This window comes from Gopherus evgoodei, chromosome 1 (assembly GCF_007399415.2).
Source record: "Gopherus evgoodei ecotype Sinaloan lineage chromosome 1, rGopEvg1_v1.p, whole genome shotgun sequence".
In the NCBI taxonomy this organism is placed as follows: domain Eukaryota; kingdom Metazoa; phylum Chordata; order Testudines; family Testudinidae; genus Gopherus; species Gopherus evgoodei.
The window spans coordinates 121453149-121470631 of record NC_044322.1 but is presented as its reverse complement, the minus strand read 5'-3'; the positions used below and the strand labels follow the sequence as shown (position 1 = coordinate 121470631).

Genomic DNA, 17483 nt, shown 5'->3' with positions numbered 1-17483 from the left:
TTGAAGATAGTTTAATTTATGTCTGTTTAGTCTTCATATGGAAAGTGTCTAATACAATCTATAAGTGTCTAATAAAACAACAGCTGGTCTGTTTGTGAGCTTTGGAGCGAGTGAAGGACCCGCCGCTGAAGTGCTGCCGAAGCCTTGGAGCGCTGCCCAGTGAGTACAAGCGCCGCAAGTGGCGGGGGAAAAAAACTCCGCGATTGGCAGCACTTAGGCTGCTCTACCACTACCGCTTCATTCTTCGGCAGCAGTTCAGTGGTGGGTCCCTCTCAGAGGGAAGGACCCACCACCGAATTGCTGTTGAAGACCCAGCCCTGCTCCAGGCCCCCTGAATCCTCTGGGCAGTCCTGGTCCTCTCCTGCTCTGCAGGCCATTAAACTCTCCCGTCATTCGGATCTCTCCTCTGCCAGGACTTGTTTAAGAAAATAGGCAATTAATTATGTCTCGGTTGAGGAGCAGTTGGGATAGGTGGTGTGAATAAATATATCTCATATTATATATATATAACTTCATCAACCCGTTATCCTCCCAAACCTTTATGTGTCACCAGACTTAGACTGTAATCTCCAGGGCAGCAAATGTCTTCAAATATCAATGAACACAATGAGGTCTATTGGTGGCATGCTAATATAAATGTTAAAAAGAATAATTATCAGTATGGAAATTATAGTAACCTTATACTCTTGTATAAGGTTGACCTGCGGGTTCTTCTATGCCTCTTCTGAAAAGCATGTAAAAATTATTGATAAAATCAGACTTGCTGGTTTCCAATAGACACAGCCTTGAATTTGTTTCTAGTAACTATTCTAGAACATAAACTATTACAGTTTAGCTTCCTTACACCAACAACTATTTACACCAAACTTATCTTATCTATCTCACACTTATGTTCCCCCCTCCTTGGCTACCAGTTATCAAATCCACCACTCTTCTGAATGTCTTGAAGGAACTGAACTGAATAACTATTTCGGGGCAGGCAGCAGAGGGGAATTTGAAATATACTCTCATTTGGAAAGAGTATTTGTTTATCTATTGATATTTTAAAGACTTGTGATCAACTTCTTGAAGCAGGAACATTATTTTGTGGATGCTTGCTTTTTAGTTTCTGAAACCGCAGGAAGTTTCTGACCCGCACAACTCTGGGAGTGATACTTGAAGTGCCACAGCGGGTGGGTTTGCTGCTGCAGTTAAATAGCTCTCAGATTGTTACTTGCACAATGAACAGTCATTAAACAATTTGCTGCATCATTTTACCTCCTATTCCTAGTACAGTCAGAGCTTCCAAGGTGGCAGAAGCATGCACAGCTAAATGCATCCCTGGCAGAACTCCTATAAACTTTTGATGACTTCAGTGCTGAAATTCAAACAATCAGTTTATAATACATTATCTATCTATCTATCTATCTATATGTGTGCAATTAACATGATTAAGAAGGATGTAAGGGTCAAATAATGACTTCGCTTAAAGTGTATTAATTTGTATAATGAGTTAACTATTCAAATCCAGACTCTAACTTCCCATTAGCTCTGTAGACCTCTAGAATTTGGTTTTATTTAAACAGGTTGATGGCAGCCTTCACACTTAATGAAAGATCTATTGACATGCTTCTGCTTTTTTAAGAGTGAAATTCCAGATTCAAATGTCTTCTATGTTTCCATTGTCAGAGAACCCTAAGAAGTGGTGTTTGAACAAAAGCAAGTAAAATTAGACAGAAATACATTTATTTATGTTATATATGAAATAGTTGGATGCAGAGAGATTATTCTGAGTTTAATTAATGCTGACCTCAGCTGGAACAAATGATGATTTTTAAGATGTATAGTTCCACCTCTTCTAGCTAGATCATAGACCCAAAATCTAGCACCTGGAAATATGATGAGGAAGGGTGACTAGAGCACATAAACCAGTGAACAGATTATATGGAGAAATAAGACACCTGTATAAACTTTGGCTAAACAATTTAACATTAATAGCCATAAACCATCACTTAAATCAGCCTCTGCCACATGACTAAAGAATAGCTAATGTAATGTGGGGGAGGGATAACTCAGTGGTTTGAGCATTGGCCTACTAAACCTCAGGGTTGTGAGTTCAACCCTTAAGGGGGCTACTTAGGGATCTGGGGCAAAAATCAGTACTTTGTCCTGCTAGTGAAGGCAGTTGGCTGGACTCAATAACCTTTCAAGGTCCCTTCTAGATCTAGGAGATAGGTGTCTATCCCCAATTATTAAAAAGGGTGATTTAAAAAAAAAAGGCTCCAGAGATGATTAGGGCAATTACAGGTTGGTAAGCCTAACTTCAGTACAAGGCAAATTGGATTAAACTATATTAAAGAACAGAATAATCAGACACATCAATTAACAGCTTTTGCAAAGGCAAATCTTGACTCACCAATCTATTCTTTTTGAGGGAGTCAACAAGCATGTGGACAAGGGAGATCCAGTAGATATTGTGTACTTGGACTTTCAGAAAGCCTTTCACAAGGTCCCTCACCAAAGCCTCTCAAACAAACTAAGCAGTAATGGAATAAGAGGGGAAGTCCTCTCATGGATCAGTAATTGGTTAAAAGATAGGAAACAAGAGGTAGGAATAAATGGTGAGTTTGCACAATGGAGCGATAAATAGCAGAATTCCCCAAGGGTCTGTACTGGGACCTGTACAGTTCAACATATTAATACATGATCTGGAAAACAGGGTGAACAGTGAGATGGCAAAATTTGCAGATAATACAAAATTACTCAAGATAGTTAAGTCCGAAGCAGAATGCAAAGAGTTACAAAGCGTTCCCACCGAAGTGGGTGACTGGGCAAGAAAATGGCACATGAAATTCATTTTTGATAAATGCAAATTGGAATGCACATTGGAAAAAAAATAATCCCAACTCTACATACAAAATGATGGGGGTCTAAATTAGCAGTTACCACACAAGAAGAGATCTCGGAGTCACGGTGGGTAGTTCTATGAAAACATGTGCTCCATGTGCAGTGGCAGTCAAAAAGGCTAATGGTATGTTAGGAACCATTAGGAAAGAGAGAGATAATAAGACAGAAAAATATCATAATGTCACTTTATAAATCCATGATATGCCCACACCTTGAATATCTGTATAGTTCTGGCCACCCCATCTCAAAAAAAGATATATTAGAATTGGAAAAGGTACAGAGAAGTGCAACAAAAATGATTGCAGGTATGGAACCGCATATAAAGAGAGAGATTAAAAAGATGAGAGAAGCCTGTAAAGTCAAGAATGGCATGAAGAAAGTGAATAGAGAGTGCTATTTACCTCTTCACATAGCACAAGAACCAAAGGTCACCCAATAAAATGAATAGGCGACAGGTTTAAAACAAATATAAAGAAGTATTTCTTCACACAATGCCCATTTTACCTGTGGAACTCATTGCTAGTGGATGTTGTAAAAGAATTAGATAATTTAAAAAAAGAATTAGATAATTTCATGGTTCATCAATGGATATTAGTCAAGATGGTCAAAGATGCAAAGCCTATGCTCTGGGTGTCCCTAAACTTCTAACTACCAGAAGCTGGGACTGGACACAAGCGGATGGATCGCTCATTAATTGTCATGTTCTGTTTATTCTCTCTGATGCATGTGGCACTGGCCACTGTTGGAAGACAGGATACTTGACTAGGAGGACCACTGGTCTCACTCAGTATGGCCATTCATATGTTCTTATATTCTCAGGGGCATCCGCTCCAGATTCCTGACCTGAATAACCAAGAAAGCACCCCCAGGAAATCCTCCCTAGGTTTTACATTAAGTGTAGTGAATATGTGAGAGTTTAATGAGTGCAGTGCAATAGAACTTATAGTTGTATATCTGTCTAACAAATCTTAGTACTATGATTTAAGAAGCAAAGAATAAGCAGGGATACAATAGTGAAAACCTAGATGTTTTTGAAGTGTAAACATCTAAGAGAAATGTGAATTATTTTGCTTGGTTGTTGGGAGTATAAATTTGAAGAAATGGGATGAAATTAAGAAAAGGAAAGTTGGGCTGAATATTAAGAAAAAAATTCCTTAAAGTGAGATCTCCAAGGAAAATGTTTTGAGACCCATCACTTGAAACTTTTTGCTAGAGTAGAGTAGACAAGTTACTAGAAAACAGACTGAAAGAAACAGCTGGTCACAGGAAAAGGCTGTGAATTAGACAATTCATGTGCACTTTTCCATCTCTAATTATACTGGGTGCTAGCAAGAGACTCTGCTATAGCAACCTCTTAGATAATTCACTGGGAGTCTGGGCTTTCAGCACAAACATACATGTCCTTTGGATAAAGTTACTGGCAGTTAGGAAGATGGTTATAATTTCAGGTAATGAAAAGACTAGGGAGCCCATTCTAGTGATTGAGCTCTCCTGTCAAAGACAAAGAAGGCTGATGGAAACCAGCACTCATCACACATGAGTCAGAAGAACTGTTGGAGAGGGAAAGACACTGGAGGGACTACCCTTTCCCAAAAAGAATGGCCTTAAGACAACAAAGACTCCCCTGTGAACCAACAAAGCTTCCCCCATGGAGAGTAGCATTATTTTTAAAGACTTCAAACCTTGTACAAAAAGCATCCTTCCTCATCAGTTTGAGACCTTGAACGCCTCACCTACAGAGAATCACTCCCTTCAATTCCAGACACTAGTTTCCCCCATCATACTAGAAAGCAAATCTTCACCTAAGCACTCTTGAAATTTTAAAAGGTAATCACTTGGGTATGAATTAACTGAGATATCAGAATTAGTTTAGCATCATCTCTGAAATTTCAGATTTCCAGGATAAGCAAAATGGATAAAATTTTCAGCTAAGTTTTGTAGTGTATCACGTGTGAATAGAATGAAATTGCTTGTGCAATTTGACATTGGAATGCAACATTTTGGGGCATGTCAGAAAAGTGCACGGCATGTTGCATACCTGCCTTTCATCTGAAACATGCCAATCCTGTCTATATGTCATACCAGCAGCTAGAGGGCTGGCTCTAGGCAAACAAGAAAATGCCCATTCCTCTCAGCTGACATTCTGCTTTTCCTAATCATTTCCTTTTCCAGGTGATGGCTTGTTCTTCCTTTATGGCAGAGCCAGCCAACCCAGGCTAACAAATGAAGAGGAGAGGCTAAGTGATGTGCCATAGCAAGAAGACAAGTGTGTGACATGTGCCTCATTTCAGACATGTGTAATATGCTGCAAAGTGCTCTAAACCTTATGGCTTAATGCTGTAACATATCTTGATCAGATATCCTACATTCCTGGTCTATCTTTATGTCACTGCTTTAAAGTATTCTGATAATCTGTCATTAGAAGAATTTAAAGGACATAGTAGTGCTGTATGGGAAAAATCTGTGCAAGTCTTTCGCAGAATACATTGCCAAAACAAGATGCTGCCCCCAATTTCCCAGAGTTTAAGGCAGATTTACCATTATATGTTGTTGGACTAGATAAATATGTGAGATTTATGGCATATATTGTTTTTGATAATCCACCATAAAACAACCTTTTAGATAATTCACTGATCTTTCAGCGCAAACATAAATGTGCTTCAGATAATGTTACTGCCAGTTAGGAATATGATTATAACTTCAGGTAATGAAATGACTAGGGTACCCTTTGTCATGATTGGTCCCCTCCTAGCAATGGAGAAAACCAGGTAGCCAGACAGATTCTTTTAGATCTGTCAGATGCCTCTAGTACCATTGCCCATGAAAAGCTATTTACTTGCCTGTGGACCCTAGCAGGATGATGGAATCCCCCACAATGGTTCTATTTCTTTCTTTCGGATTGCAGAAGATAGTACTGAGCAGCTGCTCATCTACCTGAGGGCTGTTTCCCAGGGGTTTTTCTTCTGTCATCCCATCTCTTCAATTTGTATATGGGAAATTAGGTTGTGGTGTCTTTATTAGAAACATGACATCTCTCCTTTTTGTCGCCATCTCACCTGACTGTCCAGTATGTCCTGCCTAATCCAGTGTCTAATGGATTGGATACAGTTTCAGTTCTCACCAAAATGTTTCGTAGCAATTGGACATCTAACTTAATAAATGCCAGTGAGAATTAATCAGAGGCAAAAATAGGAAAAGAATAAATTAAAAATTACTTAGAGAAGTTAGATGTCTTCAAGTCACCAGGGCCTGATGAAATACATCCTAGAATACTCAAGATGCTGACTGAGGAGACATCTGAGCCATTAGCAATTATCTTTGAAAAGTCATGGAAGATGGGACAAATTCCAGAAGACTGGAAAAGGGCAAATATAGTGCCAATCTATAAAAAGGGAAATAAGGAAAACCTGGAGAATTACAGACCAGTCAGCTTAACTTTTGTACCCAGAAAGATATTAAAGCAAATAATTAAGCAATCAATTTGTAAACTTCTAGAAGATAGTAAGGTGATAAGTAACAGTCAGCATGGATTTGTCAAAAACAAATCATATCAAACCAACCTAATAGCTTTCTTTGACAGGGTAACAAGCCTTGTGGTAGGGGGATGCAGTATGTGTGATATATCTTGACTTTACTAAGGCTTTTGATACTGTCTCGCATGACCTTCTCATAAACAAACTAGGGACATACAACCTAGATGGTGCTACTAGCTGGGTGCAAAACTGGGAAAACCGTTCCCAGAGAGTAGTTATCAGTGATTCATAGTCAAGTTGGAAGGGCATATCGAGTGGGGTTCATAAATGATCTGGAGAAAGGGGTAAACAGTGAGGTGGCAAAGTTTGCAGATGATACTAAACTACTCAAGATAGTTAAGACCAAAGCAGATTGTGAAGAACTTCAAAAAGATCTCATCAAACTAAGTGATTGTGCAACAAAACGGCAAATTAAATTTAATGCGGATAAATGTAAAATAATGCACATTGGAAAAAATAACCCCAACTATACATACAATATGTTGGGGGCTAATTTAGCTACAATGAGTCAGGAAAAAGATCTTGGCGTTATCGTGGATAGTTCTCTGAAGATGTCCACGCAGTGCGCAGAGGCAGTCAAAAAAGCAAACAGGATTTTAGGAATAATTAAAAAGGGGATAGAGAATAAGACTGAGAATATATTATTGCCCTTATATAAATCCATGGTACGCCCACATCTCGAATACTGTGTACAGATGTGGTCTCCTCACCTCAAAAAAGATATTCTAGCACTAGAAAAGGTTCAGAAAAGGGCAACTAAAATGATTAGGGGTTTGGAGAGGGTCCCATATGAGGAAGGATTAAAGAGGCTAGGCCTCTTCAGTTTGGAAAAGAGGAGACTAAGGTGGGATATGATAGAGATATATAAAATCATGAGTGATGTGGAGAAAGAGGATAAGGAAAAGTTATTTACTTATTCCCATAATACAAGAACTAGGGGCCACCAAATGAAATTAATAGGTAGCAGGTTTAAAACAAATCAAAGGAAGTTCTTCTTTACACAGCGCACAGTCAACTTGTGGAACTCCTTACCTGAGGAGGTTTTGAAGGCTGGGACTATAACAATGCTTAAAAGGGAACTGGATAAATTCATGGTGGCTAAGTCCATAAATGGCTATTAGCCAGGAAGGGTAAAGAATGGTGTCCCTAGCCTCTGCTCATCAGAGGATGGAGATGGATGGCAGGAGAAAGATCACTTGATCATTGCCTGTTAGCTTCACTCTCTCTGGGGCACCTGGCATTGGCCACTGTTGGTAGACAGATACTGGGCTAGATGGACCTTTGGTCTGACCCGGTACGGCTGTTCTTATGTTCTGCAGGGATCAGTTCTGTTCAACATCTTCATCAATCATTTAGATAATGCCATAGAGAGTACACTTATAAAGTTTGCGGATGATACCAAGCTCGGAGGGGCGGCAAAATCATTAATCTGCCACTGACCCCAGCAGGTAGTAACGCAACGTTTTCATGGCCCATTTTACAGCGAGGCACTCTCTCTCTATCACTGCATATTTTTGTGCTTACCCTGGCGAGACGCATGCCAGAGGTTGCCAACCCCTGATCTAGACTATCCCTGACAGGTGCTTGCCTAACCTATTCCTAAAAATCCCCAGTGACAGAGATTCCACAACCTCCCTAGTCTATTTATTCCAATGCTTAGAGGATAAGATTAAAATTTGAAATGATCTGGACAAATTGGAGAAATAGTCTGAAGTAAATAGGATGAAATTCAACGAGTACTCCATTTAGGAAAGAACAATCAAGTTGCACACATACAAAATGGGAAAGGACTGCCTAGGAAAGAGTACTGCGGAAAGGGCTCAGGGGGTGATAGTGAACCACAAGCTAAATATGAGTCAAAAGCGTAATACTTGCAAAAGAAGCAAATCATTCTGGGATGTATTAGAACTGTGATTCTCAAACTTTTGTACTGGTGACCCCTTTCATATAGCAAGCCTCTGAGTGTGACCACCACCCCCTATAAATTAAAAACGCCTTTTTTATATTTAGCACTATTATAAATGCTGGAGGTGAAATGGGGTCTGGGATGGAGGCTAACAGCTGATGACCCCCCCATGTAATAACCTCATGGCACCCTGAGGGGTCACAACCCCCAGTTTGAGAACACCCGTGGGAGTGTTGTAAGCAAGACATGAGAAGTAATTCTTCTGCTCTACTCTGCACCGATTAGGCCTCAAATGGAGTATTGTGTCCAGTTCTGGGCACCACATTTCAGGAAAGATGTGGACAAGTTGGAGAAAGTCCAAAGAAGAGCAACAAAAATGATTAAAGGTCTAGAAAACAGCCTATGAGAAACGATGGAAAAGACTGGGTTTGTTTAGTCTCAAAAAGAGAAAACTGATGTGGGACATGATAACAGTTTTCAGGTACATAAAAGGTTCTTACAAGGAGGAGGGAGGTAAATTCTTCCCTTTAACCTCTGAGGATAGTACAAGAAGCAATGGGCTTAAATTGCAGCAAGGATGATTTAGGTTTGACATTAGGAAAAAACTTCCTAACTGTCAGGGTGGTTAAGCATTGGAATAAATAGACTAGGGAGGTTGTGGAATCTCTGTCACTGGGGATTTTTAGGAATAGGTTAGGCAAACACCTGTCAGGGATAGTCTAGATCAGGAGTTGGCAACCTCTGACATGTGTCTCGCCAGGGTAAGCACAAAAATATGCAGTGATAGAGAGAGAGTGCCTCGCTGTAAAATGGGCCATGAAAACGTTGTGTTACGACCTGCTGGGGTCAGTGGCAGATTAATGATTTTGCCGTCCCAGGCCCTGAAATAATTGCTGCGCCACCCGCCCCTAGCCCCACCCCAACTCCACCCTTTCCCCATCCCCATTCCAACCCCTTCCCCAACTCCGCCCCCTCCCTGCCCCTGTTGGATCCCTTCCCCAAATCCCCGCCCCGGCCCCCCCTCTTCCCCCAGCGTCCCGTGTTCCCCCTCTTCCCCCCTCCCTCCGTGCCCCGCGAAACAGATGTTTTCACGGTGCAAGTGCTGGGAGGGAGGGGAGAGAAACAGGACACGGCGGCGCGCTCATGGAGGAGGCAGAAGTGAGCTGGAGTGGGGGTGGGGTGGGGAGCTTCTCCATGGGTGCTCAAATTTGCTGCCCCTGCAAATTTGCCACCCTAGGCCTAGGCCTTGTCGGCCTAGGCGATAATATGCCGCTGGCTGGGGTGCAGATTTGTCCTTGTGACCGACCATGCCCCTCTTCAACGGATGCAACGGAACAAGGAAAAGAACACAAGGGTAACCAGGTGGTTCTCATCCATCCAACCTTTCCAGTTCCGCATACAGCACAGAGCAGGGACTCGCCATGGCAATGCCAACGGCTTATCACATGTACACTGTCTGGTGTCCCAAGCTGCCCAATCCTCACCCGCGCCACTTCCCGCAGCCCCCATTGGCCTGAGACGGTGAACCACAGACAGTGGGAGCTGCTATCAACCAAACCTGCTGATGCGGCAGGTAAACAAACTGGCCCAGCCCGCCAGGGTGCTTACCCTGGTGAGCCGCGTACCAGAGGTTGCCGACCCCAGGTCTAGATAATATTTAGTCCTGCCTTGAGTGCAGCGGACTTGACCAGAAGACCTCTTGAGGTCCCTTCCACCCTACAATTCTATGATTTGATGGATGAGAGCTAACTGATAGACACTGAATCCAGATAAGACTTACAGGATGGGGGAAACAACCAGATGGAATGATAGATTATATCAATCGCCTTTCATGAAGGTCTATGCTTGCTATTTTCTACCTGACTGGCAACCTGAGGATATTGGTGTCTCTCCTGAATATCCAGGAAATGCTTTTTTTTTAATCACTTTCTTCAACCAGAAGGTTGCTGTGAAAGACCCTTTATTTATGATGCAGATCTCCACACAGTCTTCCATGCTTTTACTATCTACAGGATAGATTGTACTTTATTTTGAGCTACATCCAAAAACCACTTGGAAATTGCAGCTAGTACAGAATGCAATTCCCTGTTTATTAGGTGATATGTCTTGTAGTAAAAACTTTATATACCACACTTTGCTCTGATTTTCCCTCCGAGCATAAGCCAAGCTGTTTGTTTTTGACTAATGGATCCTGGTTCACAACCTTGTTCCAGAACTGAGATGGTAGCACATGAGAAGAGAGAGAGCAATTGAGGAGCTTGAACAGATAGTTCCCCAGTATAAACAGGAGGACCCTGGTGACAAAGGGCTCTTGACTCGGGTTCCCCCTTGGTCTGCCAGACCCTGATTTGGATCAGTGGGAGCTGAGAGTGCTTAGAATCTCAAAAAGCAACAAAGAGTCCTGTGGCACCTTATAGACTAACAGACGTATTGAAGCATGAACTTTGGTGGGTGAATACCCACTTCGTTGGATGCATCACCCATGAAAGCTCATGCTCCAAGATGTCTGTTAGACTATAAGGTGCCACAGGACTCTTTGCTGCTTTTACAGATCCAGACTAACATGGCTACCCCTCTGATACTTAGAATCTCAGGAGTTTTTCAGCACTCTGCAGGATTGGGTCCCTGGGAAAATCAGTTTTGTCCTGCAGTGAGGAAGCAGTTGACTGAACCTTGAGAGTGAATGAAAGGGAAGCAATGGGAGTGAGAGGGAGAGAAGAAATCCATGTGATTAAATTATTTTCAGACTTATTGAATTTTTTTTTTGGTTTTGTTTTGTTTGCTTATTTATTTCTTTTAATATCTGTACAGCTTTCAAAGCACTGGCCAGGCATTCTTATAAATATAAACAAATATGTAAATATAGTCTCTTGTACTGAAATGAGAACAAACTACACTGATTGAACAAAAGGGATTCAGTCTAGTCAGTTATTGACTGAACACTGGCCCTGTCTTTCTAAAGTACAGGTCTGCTAATTACTCCCACAGTCAGGTCCATATAATGAAATCCACAGCTGTGAATTGACAATATCTGGCCTGGGTCCTGCTGTGATGAACATGTAAAGAAAAACAACCAAGATTTTTGACTGAAAGAGCTCTTTTTTTTTCAAAAGAGAAAGTTGGCCTTTACTGGAGGATTCTTAAAAAGAACCCCATAAGTCCCCATTAATTAATTGTAATATCTAACATCTATACAATACACAAATGCTTACTTTGCATTAAAGTATTTCATGAAAGGGTAGATTATAAACTAAAATCTACCTGAGCATTATATTTGCAACCAATATATTTGATATTAATGTTACATATAATTTTTTGAGCATGGATAACTGTATCCATTCTGTAAATGGTAACAAAATGTGGTTATACTGCCATCAAGTGGATATTTAAGTTATATATGTTCCATATTACTGAATTTTATGTGACCTCCATGAACAATACCGATATTTGTATATTTTCATATTTGTACAAGGATAGATATGCAGTTTTTGAAATGATTATAATTTCCTAAGAACAGCTGGTCAGAAATTAAATTGTGGTTAAAAACACAGTTCTGGTACACACATTACTTTTGCACACATTTTGGCTAAAAACGTAGACTAATGCTCCCACAATTTCATTACTGACGCTTAACACTGAAAGTTTACCAGTGCTCCTCTTCCTTTATACTCCATTCCAATTGCAAAAAATAAAAAATAACGAGTTCACTTGGCTGTTTTGATTCTCTTTAGCAGGAACAAAGATTTCTTATCTGCTATCCTCATTTTTCAAAAGCTTTATGTAACAGGTGAGCTTCACAAATGTATTTTCACATAACTGCCTTGTGCTTTTATTTCTGGTATAATGAGATGTACTAGATTTTTTTAAAATCAGCAAAGAATCCTGTGGCACCTTATAGACTAACAGACATTTTGGAGCATGAGCTTTTGTGGGTGAATACCCACTTCCTCAGATGCATGTAGCGGAAATTTCCAGGAGCAGGTATATATATGCAAGCAAGCTAGAGATAATGAGGTTAGTTCAATCAGGGAGGATGAGGCCCTGTTCTAGAAGTTGAGGTGTGAAAACCAAGGGAGGAGAAACGGGTTTTGTAGTTGGCAAGCCATTCACAGCCTTTGTTTAATCTTGAGCTGATGGTGTCAAATTTGCAGATGAACTGAAGCTCAGCAGTTTCTCTTTGAAGTCTAGTCCTAAAGTTTTTTTGCTGCAGGACGGCCACCTTAAGGTCTGCTATAGTGCAGGATGCTGCAGGATAGCCACCTTAAGGTCTGCTACACTATAGCAGACCTTAAGATGGCTATCCTGCAGCAAAAAAACTTCAGGACCAGACTTCAAAGAGAAACTGCTGAGCTTCAGTTCATCTGCAAATTTGACACCATCAGCTCAGGATTGAACAAAGACTGTGAATGGCTTGCCAATTACAAAACCAGTTTCTCCTCCCTGATTGAACTAACCTCATTATCTCTAGCTTGCTTGCATATATGTACCTGCCCCTGGAAATTTCCACTACATGCATCTGACGAAGTGGGTATTCACCCACGAAAGCTCATGCTCCAAAACATCTGTTAGTCTATAAGGTGCCACAGGATTCTTTGCTGCTTTTACAGATCCAGACTAACATGGCTACCACTCTGATACTAGATTTTTTTAAATTAACAGTAAAAAAAAAAACTTGAACTTTTTTCCTGCCTTCACAAAGTTATGAAATCACTATGTAAACCAACAGAAGAAGAGATTCCTTTGTTAGCATATGTAAGTCCATTGCTCATATTAAAAACAGACACTTCAGAAATGCAGATAAAGACAACACTCCCCTCTATGGGTAGGAACAGAATTTGCAAATTAATTAAATGACCTGGGTTTGTACAGTATAAACCTTATTAGCAAAATAAGCAAATAAGACTAACCAAATGAAAATCAACTTTCTGGTTTTTACCTCATAGAACACTGCTGTAAAGTAATTGTTCTGTGAAATCAGTCTATATGGTATATTTTGGTTTTATTGTGATGTAGAGAGACTTTGATAACATGCATGCACAGAAGCATATTTTTAATACTTCACAGGCAAAAAGACTTAAAATAGTTCCTTTATTTCTGTCCTAGACAATTTAAAATGCAAAATTCAAACAATGTATTTTCATCATAATGAAAATATATTTCTTCAAATATTCTAAAGCAGGAAGTTTGAAACCAAAATGATCATAAAGCTGCTTTTCATTTAAATAGAAGTGACTGGGTGAGTACTATTTTGCATGTGATCCTTTTACTGTGTATAGGCTATTAAAATAAAGCATCATATCTGTTTGTACAGAGGCACAACTTTAGGTTATAATCTAGTGGAGGTTTTTCTCCTTGTATTTTGATTCACATTCTAAAGTTCTCACATTTTCACTGTTTACCTCTTTTGCTCACATTTATGATATTCCTTGTTGTGTTCTGATTAGGGTGTTTTGTTTTTTTTACAAGCTAGTCCCTAACATGTGTGGGTCTCTTTTTCTCAACAGGTAGGTCTTTATCACTTGCTTTGTTCCATCTTTCAAATAACTATTCTGTGAAAATCCTAGCCAGTAAGACTTTTCCGTAGTCTCTTGCTAACCTGATTAAAAACTATACATTTGGAATTCAAAAGAGGTTGCAGGGCACTGCTCACACTGCTCTCTTCCTCCTCCTCCTCCTCCTCTTGGGTAATCATTCAGACAGCCCAGGTAGAAGGCTATGAAAGTAATTCAGATATCTCCAGCCATGGCACAGGTCCCAATTCTCCCCATATACAGATTATTGTTGCATGCAGGCTGGGAAACTCCATACACTTCCTCCTAAATCTTCCTCAGAGATGGATGGGAAAAGCCCCCCATGTTGGCAGGGGGTTGGCCCGAAAATTCACAGACCACTAAGAACCAAGAAGATCTGGTGGAGGCCTCAAGAAGCAAGGCTTATCCTCATGCTGAGGCCCTGCATCTCCACACTGCTGATAGGCCACTGATTGGCCACTGTGACACCCCTAGACCGTGAGAGTGGTGGGGAGAGGGATTTACAGTGTCTAGGAGGAAACCTATGCTAGTTAACGCTGACTCACCATCTATCTTGTGTTGGTATCCACAAAAGGTTCTGCAGTGGTTACAGCAGACTATAAAACAGGAAGGGGAGTCCTCACAGGCCAGATGGAGGCAAGGGACTGATGCTTAGCAAAGCCAGGGTAGGCAAGGGAAGCTTCCTTCTGCTTTTAGCAGTGAGAAAGGAGCTGTGTCCTTCCCCTCCACCACTCTGACTATTTTACTTTCCCACCTGAGGCTTTCTGGGGGGATGTAGCCATCACTTCAGCCCTGCATTCCTCCCTTCTTTCTGGATTCCCGGACCCAGGACCCTGAAGAGAAGCCACAGAGCAAAAACTCAGTCCTTAGCCTGGATCCACAGATTCATGCTCCCCCGACTATAGATGCAGAGGGATGCATTTGGCTTCAGGTTTCTTTTTGCTGATCCCTTTAGAATGGACTCCAGGTCTTTCATGTGGTTATGCCAGTAAGAAGCTTCCCAGCTTGCACTTTGATTCTGAACTTGATGGGCTAAATCTTGCCCTGATGTAATGGTGGTGGAGTTACACTGGGGTGCAATTTGTCCTCAGTTTGTTTTAACTGACTGTAACTATGTCTACACAGCAAAGAAAAACCTGCGGCTGGTCCATGCCAGCTGACTCTGGCTTTGGGGGCTTGGGCTGCAGAGCTTCTTTCACTGCTGTATAGATGTCTTGGTTCAGGTTGGAACCCAGCTCTGGGACCCTGTTATGTGGGAGGGTCCCAGTGCCCAGGCTCCAGCTCAAGTCCCGAAGTCTACATAGCAATGACACAATTCTGCAGTTTGAACCCCACGCGCCCAAGTCAGCTGGCACAGGCCAGCCACAGGTGTCTAGTTGTTGTGTAGACCTAGCCATAGAGACAAGGTAGGTGAGGTAATATGTTTTATTGGACCAACTTCTGCTGGTGGAAGGTCCAAGCTTTTGAGCTACAGAGAGCTCTTCTTCAGGTCTAGGGAAGGAAATCAGAATGTCTGAGATAGGGACAGGATGTTAAGCGTATGACATGGGGTAACACATATAGTAGGCAGTCACTTTAAAGGAAGCGGGCAATTGAGGATTAGATTGTTATGCATAAGGTGGCTGAAGTAGATAATTAGGAGTAGCAGGCAGTGTGGTGTGTTACAAACTGTTATAATGAACCATAAAATCAGTGTCTCTGTTGAGTCCATAGTTTTTGGTGTCTAGCAGAGTTATGAATTTAAGTTCCCAGGGTTACCTTTTGTAGTTATTCTGCAAGTGTCCTTTGAGGATGAGGACTCAGCCGTCAGATATAGAGTGATCACTTTGTGAAAAGTGTTCACCCACATTTGATAGGGTGTTTTTGTCATTTATCATTTTTCTATGTGAGTTCATTCGAGAGTGAAGTAATTGTCTTGTTTCGTCAACATAGTTGTTATTGGGGTATTTAGTGCACTAGATGAGGTACACCATATGTTGTGATAGGCATGTATATGACCCATAAATCTTGAAAGGTGTGTTGTGGGGGTACTGATCATTGTAGCAGTGGAGATATGTCTGTAGATTCTGCATCTGTTGTTCTGGCAGGATCTGGTGCCGCTTTGAGTTGGTGTGTCTTGGTCTGTAGGAGCTGCTTTTGATAATGAGCTTGGTGACGTTGGAGGGTTTGTTTGAAGGCCAGAAGAGGGGGTTCAGGAAAGATTTCTTTCAGCATGTGATCCCCACTGAATGTGGGTTTTAATGGTTTGACAATACCTCATATGTGTTCCAGTGTGGGGAAATGCAGTCAGTGACGTTTTTTTCCCCTCCTGTATTGAAGCAGGTGGCCCTTTCCATGATATCATGAAAACAGGTGCATCTTTAGCATTTTGTCAATAAGTTCTGGGCAAATTTCCCATGAGAAGTTCAGACCCTTTGTTGTTTAAAAATGGAAATTTCTCTACTCCACCTGCAGGCAGAGTTCTCTGCCAATGCCCACAATGAGTTAAGAGCTCTGGGTTGGGTGTAACTTCACCTATTGACACACATTGTGCTTTCTCCTTGTCATACTTTTGAAATTTGACATTTTACAGCTATTAGTCATTTCTTTAGGGATTAGCTACTACATATTATTTCTACCATTGAAATCTACCTCAGAAATGGCCAATTATGAAAGAGCTGACGCTCTTAATGTAGCACAGCGCCTTAGAGACATCTTGATCTGATTATGTATTACACAGACACTCTCCTGGCCTAGGATTCAGTAGGATGCCACATACAATAGGATGACACGACTGTTTTATTTGACATTTTAAAATTGTCATCCAGTTGAAAGTAGGCTGTTTAAAAAGAGATGGATTCCATTCCCTATTATGATATATATGGTAAAGTTATTTCTGCTCCTTCCTTCCCTCTTCCCCCATAACATCAGAAATTATTTTACATTGTTGAGCTACATGGACTTTGTGGGCTTTTCTGTAGCCTGGAAGAAAACCATGTGACTGGCAATCTGGATAGCCTTAACTTGCTGTCTGAACTGAAGCAGTCAGAAAGAGTTAACTCAATGTCCTAAATGTTGTAAAACAAATGCTCTCTCAAGCACCACATGCTAGCTGTAAACTTGTGATTTTCTGCCACGCAACAGAAGGTACCTGGCTTGGCTCAATGTAGACTGTAGGCTTGACTCTGACTTTATATACACCAGTGTCTATTGGGAGCAACTGCACAGCAGTCAGTGGAGTTCCACCAGGATAATCCCAGTGTCAGCGAGACCAGAATTACGGCCTGCTACTTTAATACAGTTTGAAAACTTGGATTTCTTTTGCAACTATTGTAAACACACATACACACACTGTTTGTTGTTTTTAATGTCTCTCCAGTTTGTTTCAGGACGTCTCATTGAGATCACTACAATGACAATCCATGTGAAAAAAAACAGCAATGAGGAATAGCGAAAGTCAGGGGAGTTACCAAACCACAGTGTCTCTATGGGATTGGTTATTTAGTTGTGCTGTTTTGTTTAAAATACCTTTTTTTTTCAGTACAAAGTATTTTTCCTTTTTCTTTTTAAAGTCCTAGTCATTTCTAGATCTTTCATTCTTTTCAAAGAAGAGTTATGAAGCAGGGATTTAGGCATTGCTTAAATTTG

General features: G+C 41.0%; 1 protein-coding gene across 4 annotated transcripts in view; it reads right to left on the bottom strand.

The window, feature by feature from the left end:
• Nucleotides 1-17483, bottom strand: part of GABRA5 (gamma-aminobutyric acid type A receptor alpha5 subunit) — a 98681-nt gene that overhangs the window by 62440 nt on the left and 18758 nt on the right. The gene's annotated exons all lie outside the window — the stretch shown is intronic.